We start from the raw sequence: 12,321 nt of genomic DNA, 5'->3' as shown, positions 1-12,321 counted from the left end.
TGTACGTGCAAAGGTGTGTGTGCACACGAATGCTCCACGCCATCCAAAGCCATCCCTCTTTATCCCAGCCATGTGTGACAGCTGCGAAGTAGTTCATCCCCAGCAGGTTCATGGCCTACAAGCCCATTTACAACACACTGGCACTGAGAAGTGGGTGGTGGGGCAATTTAAGAGGTAGAGCCTTTTGGAGGGCAATTAGGTTTTAAAAGTACCATTTTCCCGAGGGGTTAATACTTGCCAAAGAGAATATGTTACAATAATACAAATCTGGGAGCCCAAAGTGTTAATGCACTACCTTGATCCCAGCACTCAGGAGGCAAGGCAGGCAGAGCTCTGTGAACTAAGGCCAGCCTGGCTTATCTGCCCAGGTCAAAGCTATCTCTCACTAAGCAGTCATGGACAAGCTTGAACTTCTGTTCTTCCTGCTTCTTACCACAGCACTTGGTTTATTTAGTGCTGGGGACTGAACCCTGATTTTCATACATGCTAGGTGGGCACTCTCTACCACCTGAGCTGCATCTCCAACCCTGAAAACTATGACCCCACATAAAGTATTTTGTCATAGAAATGCAAATGGATTAGACACCATGCCACGCACTCCCCTTTCAAGTGACCTGGACACCTCGGCTGAGCTACAGGACTCTGCAGGATGCCACTCAGATGCCCCAGGAGAAACAAGATCTGCTCATCAGCTGCTGAGATCCCCCAGCTGTCAGCACTCTGGACTGACGGGCACTGTCAGCTCTGAGGTCTTGTAGCCTCTCTGGGGCAGCCCTGGACCAATGGATAGTGGTGACCAAGGAACTACAAAAGCAGACTCCCCTCCCTCCATTTAAAAGGACCGGCTCAACCCCCTTCTCCACGGGCAGAGTGAGGTCGTTACTGAGACCAAACCATACGTGACTTCTTACGTGAGTGTCCCTTGCATTTCTCTGCCTCCCTTCCTGTCCTTCCGGGGGCTGCTCCCACAGCCTCGCCCTGGTGAGTTTACCCCACCTGAATTTTATCTCAGAGTGTGCCTCCCTCAACAATACCGCCTTGCCCAACTGCCTCACCTGAGCACTGACACGACTTTCCCGTCAAAAGCACACGGAGACACACTGGAATGAGAGCTTTAAACGTGAGACTGCAGAGATCTAGAACTCACACAGTAAATACATGCACATGTACACACACAATAAAAAAAAAAACTGTTTTATAGAGGGTAAACAAGGCCATAAGTACTTTGTAAGCCCCTCTGAGAAAAAACAGCTTTAAAATGGTTCTAAATAAATATTTCTACCTTGCTTGCAACCAAACAAAAACAATTACTAAATACATAAGAAAGAGTCACAAGTCAAGAAGCCAGCAATAGCACATGCCTTTAATCTCAGCACTCAAGAGGAAGAGGCAGGTGGATCTCTGTGAGTTTGAGGGCAGCCTGATCTACACAGGGAGTTCTAGGATAGCCAGGGCTACATAGAGAGACTGTGTATCCAATAAAAACCAACCAAACAAACAAAAATAACCTACTAAGAATTTATTACCCATCTCTGCTGGTAATTGATATTTTTTTTAAGATTAATGTATTTATTTTACAAGTATGAGCACACTATAGCTGTCTTCAGACACACCAGAAGAGGGTATTGGATCTCACTACAGATGGTTGTGAGCCACCATGTGGCTGCTGGGAATTGAACTCAGGCCCTCTAGAAGAGCAGTCAGTGCTCTTCACTGCTGAGCCATCTCTCCAGTCCAACTGATGTTATTTTAATTATGAACATCTATTTTAAAATGTTTTGACATTAATGTATATATTGTGTGTGTTTGTGTATGTGTGGGTAAAAATGCATGTGGCGATCAGAGGACAACTTGCTGGAGCCGGTTCTTGCTTCCACTAAGTGTTTCAGGGATCGTGCACAGGACGGCAGGCTTGCGGCGAGTGTCCTTCCCCACGGAGCCTGTAATCAGCTATCTCCAGTGCTCAGCACGGTGTAGTGCTAAGAGGTTTACTTAGATTATCTCCCTGATAATCTTAGGTTCGAAGCGTAGGAACATAAGCCCAAAGCTGCAGAGCCAGGACTCAGGGACAGGCGAGAGGCTCTGAAGCCTCAGTGATTATGTATGTGCTAGCTTGCTGCACCACCCCGAATGTCTCCCATGCTGCTCTGTAATCCACTGGACAACCTGTAAGAGAGGAGGGAAGATGACTCAGAAACCCACCCCTTCCCCTCTCACCCCTCTGCACCTCTGAGGTCGGCTCACACAGTGCCCTGACTCCTAGGTGCACACAGCTGAATTGAAGGACAGTAAGCAAGCAGCAGCCGGACTTGGCCAAAAGCCATCCTCAGTCCATGCTGCTGCAATCAAAGGGTTCTACTGCCCCCTTGTGGCCCAGGCCGACTGCTACTCCGTGATGCTCCAGTACAGAGCTGAATACCATATAAAGGCACTTGGCCACCAGACACAAATCAGTAGGAGGTCACTCTGATTGGCTCAAAGTGGAACAGATTTAATAACTCAAAAATGTGATTTTGTCACTCCTCTGTGCCAAATACTGCTCATAATAAGAAATCTCATAATAATGACATGTTAGAGCCCAGAGGAAAATGTTTCAAAACTATTTTATAATAAAAGGAATGGAATAACAAGTTGCACTGACTTCGAATGATGACAAACACTTTAGAGCATTGCTAGACCCGTGCAAAACTCCTGACACTTTTGTCTTGCATCTGAAGATACATTCTAGAAACCTTTTCCTACCAGTACATAGAGGCCCTTTAGCTCCAGCCGCAGACTCACTAAATGGGAACCTAATTCATTAATTTGTTCCCTGCTGATAAACACCTAAATAGCTGCCAAACACTTGCTACTAAAAAACAAAGAAACAATGTTAGGTTAGAGAGGTGGCTCAGCCTCTAAGAGAACTCACTGTTCTTACTGAGGTCCCAGGGAATCTTATAGCCTCTTCTGGTCTTGGGGCACCAGGCACACACATGGTACACAGACACACATGCAGGCAAGACACCCACACACAAAAGAGAAAAGGAGAAATGACAGTGCAAGCAAACACACAGAAAATCCTGCAGTGGGTAACTCTGCAGGAACGCTGTGGATGAACTCTTGGGAGTGGGAATACTGGGTCACACAGCATGGTGAGAGCATGTATGCACACATAAACAAATAGACACACACATACATATATACACACAGACACAGACACAAACACAAACAGAGGCACATACATATACATACACACATACACACATAGATGCATACACACACAGACACACACATGCTCTTTGGCACCCTCTCTTCCTCCAGCCCAACTCTCCGCAGCACTCTCTCACACCTTCTCCAGTCTCACAAACTCTCTCTCTCTCTCTCTCTCTCTCTCTCTCTCTCTCTCTCTCTCTCTGTGTGTGTGTGTGTGTGTGTGTGTGTGTGTCTTCCCAGCACTCTCTCTCACCTTCTCCAGTCTCACAGACACACACACACACACACTTTCTCTCTCTCTCTCTCTCTCTCTCTCTCTCTCTCTTCTCTCTCTTACTTTATTCAGTCTCACATCTCCCAGCTTTCTTCCTGGAAGGCAACCAAAGTTATTATTTCTAGATTTCGTGCTCACAGTTATTTTATACACATGTATGCAAATCTAGATGTGATCTAGGCTTATGCATAGATAAACATGAACATATGTACAATTTCCCACCCTCTTCTGAATAAACGAAGACATTTATACCCAAAATAGAACAGTGTTAAAGGGACTCTGTAGACAGCTACCTTCAAGATCATGCTGCGGCTCCAAACATTTTTCAACTTATATTTGGGCTTTTTGCCAGCCCACTGCTGTGGACTCACAGGGGAAGACTAGACCAGAAATACTGGTTTCTACCAAAGCCTTCTGGATCGGAGGCTCTCACAAAGTTCACTGGGCCAGAGATGGAGGTGTGGGTGTTGGAGAGATGGCCCAGTGGTTAAGAACGCAAGCTGCTCTTCTAGAGGGCCCAGGTTCACACACACACACACAAACACACACACACACACACAGAGTGGCTCACAACCACCTGTAACTCCAGTTCCAGGAGATTTAACACCTCTTCTGGTCTCCTGGGGCACCAGGAATCTAACAGCACACAGATTACATAAAAGCAAAACCACCACTTCTATAAAATCAAATAAAATTTAGGAATAATAAAAAATAAAGTTGTGTTTTTCATAATGAATTTTTTTAAGATGTGTGTGTGTATACTCTATTTGAATGTACACCTGTGTGCCAGAAGAGGGCATCAAATCCCATTCATTATAGATGGTTGTGGTTGCTGGGAATTGAACTCAGGACCTCTGGAAGAACAGCCAGTGCTCTTCCCCGCTGAGCCATCTCTGCAGCCGTCATACTGACCGTTTAAGAATTGTGCTTTCACATTTCCCTTCTTTATAATGAAGTTAAAAATTCATCATTCAAGAAACTAATGACTGTTTCCCTGTGTTTTGTTTTTTCTCTTTCACTTTGAAGTGTTGGGAATCCAACCTTGGAGGATCCTCTTCGTGGATGCAGCAAGTATTCTATTACTTCTATACATGCCCGGCCTTGATCTTCTCTGTGTTATGTCTGTCTGTCTGTGGACATATTCCCATCTAGGCGGAAGCTCGTCGTGTGGAGCAAAGGCATCTGGAGGACAACCCCAAGTCTTAGCCTCACACAAAGCCTGGCCACGGCCTTTGAAGCAGGGTTTTTCATTAGCCTGAGGCTCACCAGTTAGGTAATCCTGGCTGCCATCGAGCTGGGCTCCAGCTTCCACTCCCAGGGGCTGGGCTGCTGCACACTGATACCCTGGTACTTTTTACAGGAATTCTTGGGAACTAAACTCTGATCCTCATGCTCAGAAAGCAAGAACTTCACCAACTGAGCCACCTGCCCAGCCCTGACTGGTCTCTCTGTAGCGGTACGTCACCGTCACCACCAAGCTGGATACGATGTCTTATGCTTATAACCCTGACACTGGGGAGGCTGGAGCAAGGCAAAAGCCAACCTGAGCTGACCTGGAATGAGAATCTATCCCCACTGTCCCCACAACCAAAGTCAAAAAGTCATCAGGCCACAGATATTCAACTCACAGTGGAGCCATGTCCCGTCAATCCTCAACTGGAAAAGATAGTTAAGCTGAAATGCGTGCGATGGAGGGGCTGGAAACATGGCTCAATGGTTAGGAACATTGACTGTTCTTCCAGAGACGCAAGTTCAATTCCCAGCAGGCAGGTCAGGCACCTACCTCACAACTGCCGGTAATTCCAGCTCCAGTGGATCTATCTGGCTTCCATGGGCACCTGCACTCACACGCATACAATCACACACAGAACACACACACACACAAGTGATAATGGTTCTGGTGGCGCATGCTTTTAATCCCAGCATTTGGAAAGCAGAGCAGGTGGGTCTCTGTGACTTCATATTCAGCCTGGTCTACATAGAAAGTTGTAGATAAGTCAGGGATACACAAGTGAGAACCCAGTCTCAAACAACAACAACAACAAACAACCCCAAACCTATCTGTAATTCCAGGTCCAGGGAGATCCAACACCTTTGCCCCTGTAGGAACCCTGTAGAGGTTTGAATAAAAATGGCCCCCATAGGTTCATAAGTCTCGATGCTTGGTCCCAGCTGGTGGAACTGACTGGGAAAGATTAGGAGGTGTGATCTTTTGGAGGAAGTGTGTCACTGGGGTGGGCTTTCAGGTTTCAAAAGCCCACACTATTTCCTCCCGCCACTCCCTCCCTCCCTTCCTCTCTTGCACTAATGGATCAGATGTGAGCTCTCGGCTACTGCTCCGGTGCCACGCCTGCCTGCCTGATGCCTGCCCACCTGCCTGTTGCTATGCTTCCTACCACGATGGTTATGAACTATACAACACTCTGAAACTGTGAGCCCCAAATTGAACGCTCTCTTTTCTAAGTTGCCCTGGGCACACATGGCGTTTTATCACAGCCATAGAAAAGTAACTAAGGCATCACCCAGACTCACACGCGTGTCAGCCACACGCAGGCCCGCACACATTAAAAACAATTTAAAAAGTGAGCCAGATATGGTGGCACACACCTTTCATCTCAGCACCCAGGAGGCAGAGGCAAGTGAGTCTCTGTGAGTTTGAGGCCAGCCTGGTCTACACAGAGAGTTCCAGGATAGGCAGAGCTATATAGTAAGACTCTGTCTCAAAACAAACAAACAAACAAACAAACAAATGCAAGATGCAATGCAGCTAATATGTCAAATACAGCTTACATTGCCACACATATAGCTATGCTAAGTCATCTCACACAACACCTACGAGATAGTGTGCTCAACACTAATGTACTGAATACGGCAGCGCAGGTGAGAAGCAGGTGATTGTATGGGGACTTTTAAGATTTATTTTGGTGTATGTGCATGTGTGTATGTGCAGCTGAGTTTATATGCACCACACCTGTGTAAGAGCCCTCAGGGGGCAGATTGCATGGGGACATTTTGCCCTCCTATAAAGTTAACAGGCAAACTGTACACTAGATTGTCATTTGTCTTTTGTTTCAAACCTACTCTGCTTCTGGAGCAGGGAAGAGGTGAGAAAGCCATGTCACCAGCTCCAGCAGCGGCTCCAGACCAAGCCACCTCATCCGCCATAGCTTCCCCACCAACGGCTGCATCCCTTAAACCATGAGCTGAACAACTACTTCCTCCCTAGGGACGGTTCCGCCAGGTGCTGTGCCCCAAAGTCAAGAAAGTTGATAAAAGGCACCTGGTTCTAATGGGTTTCTGCATTCACTCGGTGTTACAAATCACTATTTTGAACAGGCATATGCAATCGACCTCTTACAGAGTTCTACAATTAACTTCTCCACAGGGCCACGGATGGTCTTGGATGCTAACCCAAACTAAAATCTAATTTAACAATGCAACTTTGGACCTGTAGGTATCAGAGCACTCCTGGGATCCATATAATTAAAATCTATGATGCTCTCTTAACTGCACGGGTCTGTAGCTTCCTAAAGGTGGAGGGTGGGCATCACTGCTCCTCGAGGTTTATGGCTGTCTTCCCAGGTCTCACAGTGATCACACCACACAGCCACACGTGTTAATATCACCCCCCATCATAACAGAAAGGGACTTAAACGACAGAGCTTGTGGCAGCTCTGTGATACAGTCATTCTCTCTGGGCATAACATGACAGTCCATCATGGAACAGATGGCTGCCCTGACCTATACAATACCTTGGCCCCACAAAGGAGGGAACAGAACAAGCAAAATTCAGTGGCAGCAAGGCCTATGGTAGTGTAACAAAGGGTCCCTAAACTCTCTCCCCTGGCATTCTCTTCACCATCCTCATCCTTCTCTCCCGGCTGCACACGGTCGTGGGGGAGGGGTGGGATGCTAGATACAGAGGTAACCCACCTGGGGTAAATCCATGTCTTCAGGTCTCCCTGGAAAAAGTCATACAGCAGCAGCAGATGCAGGTTCTCCATGACTCTGATCACTTGAAAGCTGAGGTTTGTCATTGCTACACACCGTTGGTGGCTTCCTTTGGGACAGCAGGCTCACCTCTTTCATTTCTGAGAAAAGGCCACCCCTGCCCAACCCGAGATAATGCAGAGAGTCACCGTTTGCCTATGACTCATTCTTCACCAGGAGAGTGAGTCCAAACAGCAGCTGCTCATCTTACAGGCCAACAAGAGCACACAGTCTCGAGACAGGGAGCTCCATGCTTTACCACACCACACTTGGGTAAAATGACCATATCCAAGGCCAGCACCTAATAAACTTAAGACAGTTTCACCAATAGCATTAAGTGTTGCCTGTGCCCTGGACAGTTCTCTGCCTGACCTTACCTGCCCTTAGCGATTGGGGGTGAGTTGGCGCAGAGTCAAACGACACAGACTCCCTGAGAAACGCTGCAGCAAGCTCATCTGAGCACTGCTGCAAACTCCTTTAGCACCCTCCATTCCCACTGCTCCCTCCATCCCCATTGGTCCCTTCGTCCCCACTGGTCCCAAGAAAGCACCTATTCTAAACAGCAGCTCCTGATTGGCTGGCACGGTTTGTACCAGCAATCCCTGTTCTCTCGGGCAGTCCTCAATGAGGTCCTCCTGCAGGAGATGTTTTTGCAGCTGCACGCCCCCAGAGTTTACACAGAGGCGGCCTCGCTGTTCCTGCTACAATTAAGTAAAACTGGCTTTTAAAAAGGCTGAGTGTCGGGGGCCATGGTGGTGGCGCACGCCTTTGATCCCAGCACTCAGGAAGCAGAGGCAGGTGGATCTCATGAGTTTGAGGCCAGCCTGGTCTACACAGTGAGTTCCAGGACAGCCAGGGCTACACAGAGAAACCTCATCTTGAAAAACCAAAGATAAATAAATAAAAGTCCTGAGCAGCTCACACTGTTTGGTGCTCCTGCTGTGATCTGAGTTGTGGAGTAAGCTTTTTCCTTTGTGACATCAGTGCAGATGACACAGGGCAACTGGCAGGAAGCCTCTTTGTAATAAGAGAGCACTTGGAGGGAGCACCACGCACTGTTTCTATGGAAGGCAGCCCCTTGCTTCCCTCAGAAAGAACATATGAGGCATGGCTCCTGCCTTCAGTGTCACTACATGCCACTGTTTGGTCCAGATACTGTGGGCCTTCCTTCAACGTTATTTTTGCCTGCATGTATTTTTCTGCTTCCTCCACCTCTCATTGCATTTTTGCTCCTGTTCAGTGTTTTGGGTTTTGTTTTGTTTAAGATTTAAATCGTTTGTATAAACGTAGGGGCATCTATGTGTGCATGCAAGTGCAGGAACGCAGGAAGGCCACAAGAGGGCAGAAGAGCCCCCTGGAGGTGTAGTTACAGGCAGTTCTGAACCGCTTGAGTTCTGGACATTGAACTTGGGTTCTCCGCGGGAGCACCAGGCGCTCCTAACCACTGAGCCATCCGTCCAGACTCTTCTGGGAGTCTTTAAGTTATGTACTTTACAGGCACTTTCTTTTCTTGGAATAATTAACCTAGAAATTTCCCCTGCCCGTTTAACTTAACATGGGCATCAACGTATCTGCACTACTACCAAATAACACAGGAAAAGTACAATAATGGCTCCCGACACTCTTCCTATCTAGATTCTATCACTAACTGGCAACTTGATATAACATCATTGTGATGATGCCAATGCTGATTGGACAACACTGCCTTGTGGGTGGAGCCAAGGAAATTTACTCCATGGTCTTTGCCCTTTCCTCCCATAATCCCTCCCTGGAGTTTAAACTTCATCAGCCCTTTATTAGTGGTGAGTTTTCTTCAGCATGTCTCATTCCTAGAAGACGGGGTTCCCTGCCCACCCAGTGCGCATGCGCGGGCAACACAGCCCCCCCCCCCCCCCCGCGGGCTGTCTTCAGAAGCCCACTGTGTCCAAGCAGCGTTCTTTCATGGGCAATGTTTTTTACTCTCTGAATGTTTTTCAGACAGCCCCATCAAATTACATTTCACATACAGTAAACCGCCTCTCTAGAAGGTGTACAAGCTGGTGTACTTTGACCGTCGTCATCTGGGACACTGGGACATCGCAACTAAGCCACCGAGCATGCTCTCCTTATGCCCCGTTCGTTCATGAGGTTCCTCATTTGCTTTTTGCCACAAAACGAGCTTGTACTTTAGAGAATTCTGCATAAATATAATTACAAAGTATTTTCTTTCTATCTGGATTCCTTCACTCTGAATAATCGTTTGAGATTCGTATAAGCTATTACAGGAACCAATTCTTTGTTCATTTGAATACTGAGCCGCATCCCACTGCGTACCCGTGCCACAATTTATTGTTCAGGTTGTTTCCAGTTTGGGCTGTTACAATAAAAGTTGCTAAGACGATTCGGTATGAGTTTAGGCATGGATATATGCCTTCATTTCTCTTGGTGTGGTAGGACTGGAGGGATGCTGGGTGAATGTTAATTTTCAAAATATTGCCAGATTGGTTTTCAAAATGGCCGTACCATTTTACATTCCCACCGACAGTGTAATCGCTGCTGCGGTTGCTGGCGTGTCGCTAACCTGATAGAGTCTTTTAATTTTTGCTGTTCTAAAGGTTTATTAGAGCAGTCTATTACCACAGCTTTAATTTGCATTTCTCCTAATTACTAATATGGTGAGCAGCTTTTCAAATGATTACCTGCCATCTGTAGGCTTGCTTTAGTGAGGCGCCTATTTGTACCACTGCCCAGTTTTAATTGACCCTTTGTCTTCCTGTCCTGGGTCGTAAGACTTCTTAAGTGTTCAAAATACATGACATGAAAGTAGAAAGAAGATTATGGACAAAGAGAAATAAGGGAGAGAGTAATGGGGGAGGTGACCAAATCTCTCTCATTGTGTGTGGGTGTGCCTGTGCACGTGTGTGTGTGCATGTGTGTGTAAAAACAGAGAAATGGGGCTAGGGGGTGGTTAAGAGCACTGGCTGTTCTTTCAGAGGACCCAGGTTCAATTTCCATCACCCAGATGGCTCACAAGTGTCAGAAAATCCAACACCTTCTGGCCTCCACAGGCATGGTATGAATGTGATGTATATGCATATACATACAAATATTTCTTTTTTAAATTTATTTTTTGTCTGCATTGGTGTTTTACCTACATGTATGTCTGTGTGAGTGTCAGATCCCCAGGAACTGGAGTTACAGACAGTTATGAGCCACCATATGGGAGCTGGGAATTGAACCCAGGTCCTCTGAGACAACAGCCAGTGCTCATAACCAACCACTCAGCCATCTCTCCAGCCCCATAAAAAACTCTCTCCCTCCCTCCCTCCCTCCCTCCCTCCCTCTCTCTCTCTCTCTCTCTCTCTCTCTCTCTCTCTCTCTCTCTCTCTCTCTCTCTTTCCTTTCTCCCCCAACCCTGAGACAGGGTTTCTCTGTGTAGCCCAGGCTGTCCTGGAACTCACTCTGTAGACCAGGCTGGCCTCGAACTCAGAAATCCTCCTGCTTCTGCCTCCCAAGTGCTGGAATTAAAGGTATGTGCCACCATTGCTCGGCCATAAAAACCTTTCTTAAAAAATAAAAATAAATAGAAGCTTGGTAATGATTTGCTTGTTGATACAGGTTTAGTCTCCCTGTAGCCCAGGCTGGCATGGAGCTCATTATGTAGCCAAGGATTACCCTGAACTTCTGATCCTTCCATGTTCAGAGTGTAGGGGTTACAACAAGCATGTTGCGGTAAGTTCTCTCTCTGGTGCCTTGAGAGCCGCCTTCTTCAGCCTCCTGGAGCTGCAGCACCACGCTAGGCTCAATTTTCATTTTCTTAAACTTTTTTTTGTTTTTTTTCAAGATAGGGTTTCTCTCTATGTAGCCCTGCCTGTCCCTAAACTCACTATATAGACCAGGTTGGCCTCAAACTCACAGAGATCCACCTGTCCCCACCTCCCTAGTGCTGAGACTAAAGGTGTGTGCCACCACCACCTGGCTAAATTTTTACTTTTTTATCAAGTTCAATATATTAAGTGTTTCTTACATCATTTAAGGAACTGTTACCAAACTGAAGGTCACTAGGATCCCCCTCTGCACCTTCTCTCCACTTAGGCCCCTGGTTATCAACTTATGGACTATGACCCCTTGGTGAGGGGCCCATACCAGACATTTCTGTTACAATTCATAACAGCAGCAAAAATACAGTTTTATGCTTGGGCGTCACCGCACCATGTACTGAAGGGTCACAGCATTAGGAAGATTGAGGAGTCTCCATTTCTAGTAAATGCAGCTGGAGAGAGGTAACCGTCAAAGCCTGTATTTCTTGCAACCATTAAGTGAACAGATTGTACTGTCCCCACTGAATGGCTCTGGCACTCTGGTCACACATCAGCTGGCCTCACGCATGTGGATCTACGTCTGGATTCTTTCGTCCCACTGACCTGCCTGTGTTCTTTATGCAACGCTCCCTCTCCTGGCTATTGTATAAACCTCACAGCAGGTGATGTGAACCCTCCCCTACCTGCTTCTTCCTAAAAATGTCCTTACGTCCATATAAATTTTAAAATCCATTGTCAGTTTCTATAAGAACAATAAATAAATAAATAAATAAATAAATAAATAAATAAATAAATAAATAAGAGAGAGGGGGAAAACCTCAACTTTTCTGAGATTTTGATTGGAAATGATGTTGAATTTTAAAACAAGTCAGGGAGGTTCGGTGTCTCACTATTGCGTGGCTCCTGACCCTCAGCAAGGATGGCTCTGTCTCAGTGTTCCCGCACTCTCAGAGTGTCCGTGGGCTCCTGTCCCTGCTCGCCATCTTTGTTGATATGGCTGTCCTAACTGTCATGGGAGGTACAGGCACACAGAAACAACTGTCCCACTACACTGAGTGGATG

General features: G+C 46.7%; 1 protein-coding gene and 1 long non-coding RNA gene across 5 annotated transcripts in view; both read right to left on the bottom strand.

Annotated features, from left to right (window-relative positions):
• The window catches only part of St3gal3 (ST3 beta-galactoside alpha-2,3-sialyltransferase 3), a 205,967-nt gene that overhangs the window by 146,591 nt on the left and 47,055 nt on the right, over positions 1–12,321 (bottom strand). The gene's annotated exons all lie outside the window — the stretch shown is intronic.
• LOC147004225 (uncharacterized) lies at positions 1,337–9,323 on the bottom strand. Its single transcript, XR_015047323.1, has 2 exons — positions 7,403–9,323; positions 1,337–2,166 (listed from the first exon to the last, which is right to left on the bottom strand). It is a non-coding gene; the product is annotated as an uncharacterized LOC147004225 (long non-coding RNA).

This window comes from Mus caroli, unplaced genomic scaffold (assembly GCF_978045245.1).
Source record: "Mus caroli unplaced genomic scaffold, Mus_caroli_1 scaffold_6, whole genome shotgun sequence".
Classification (NCBI taxonomy): domain Eukaryota; kingdom Metazoa; phylum Chordata; class Mammalia; order Rodentia; family Muridae; genus Mus; species Mus caroli.
Note: the sequence above shows the minus strand (reverse complement) of the source record. Positions and strands in the feature narration are given on the sequence as shown.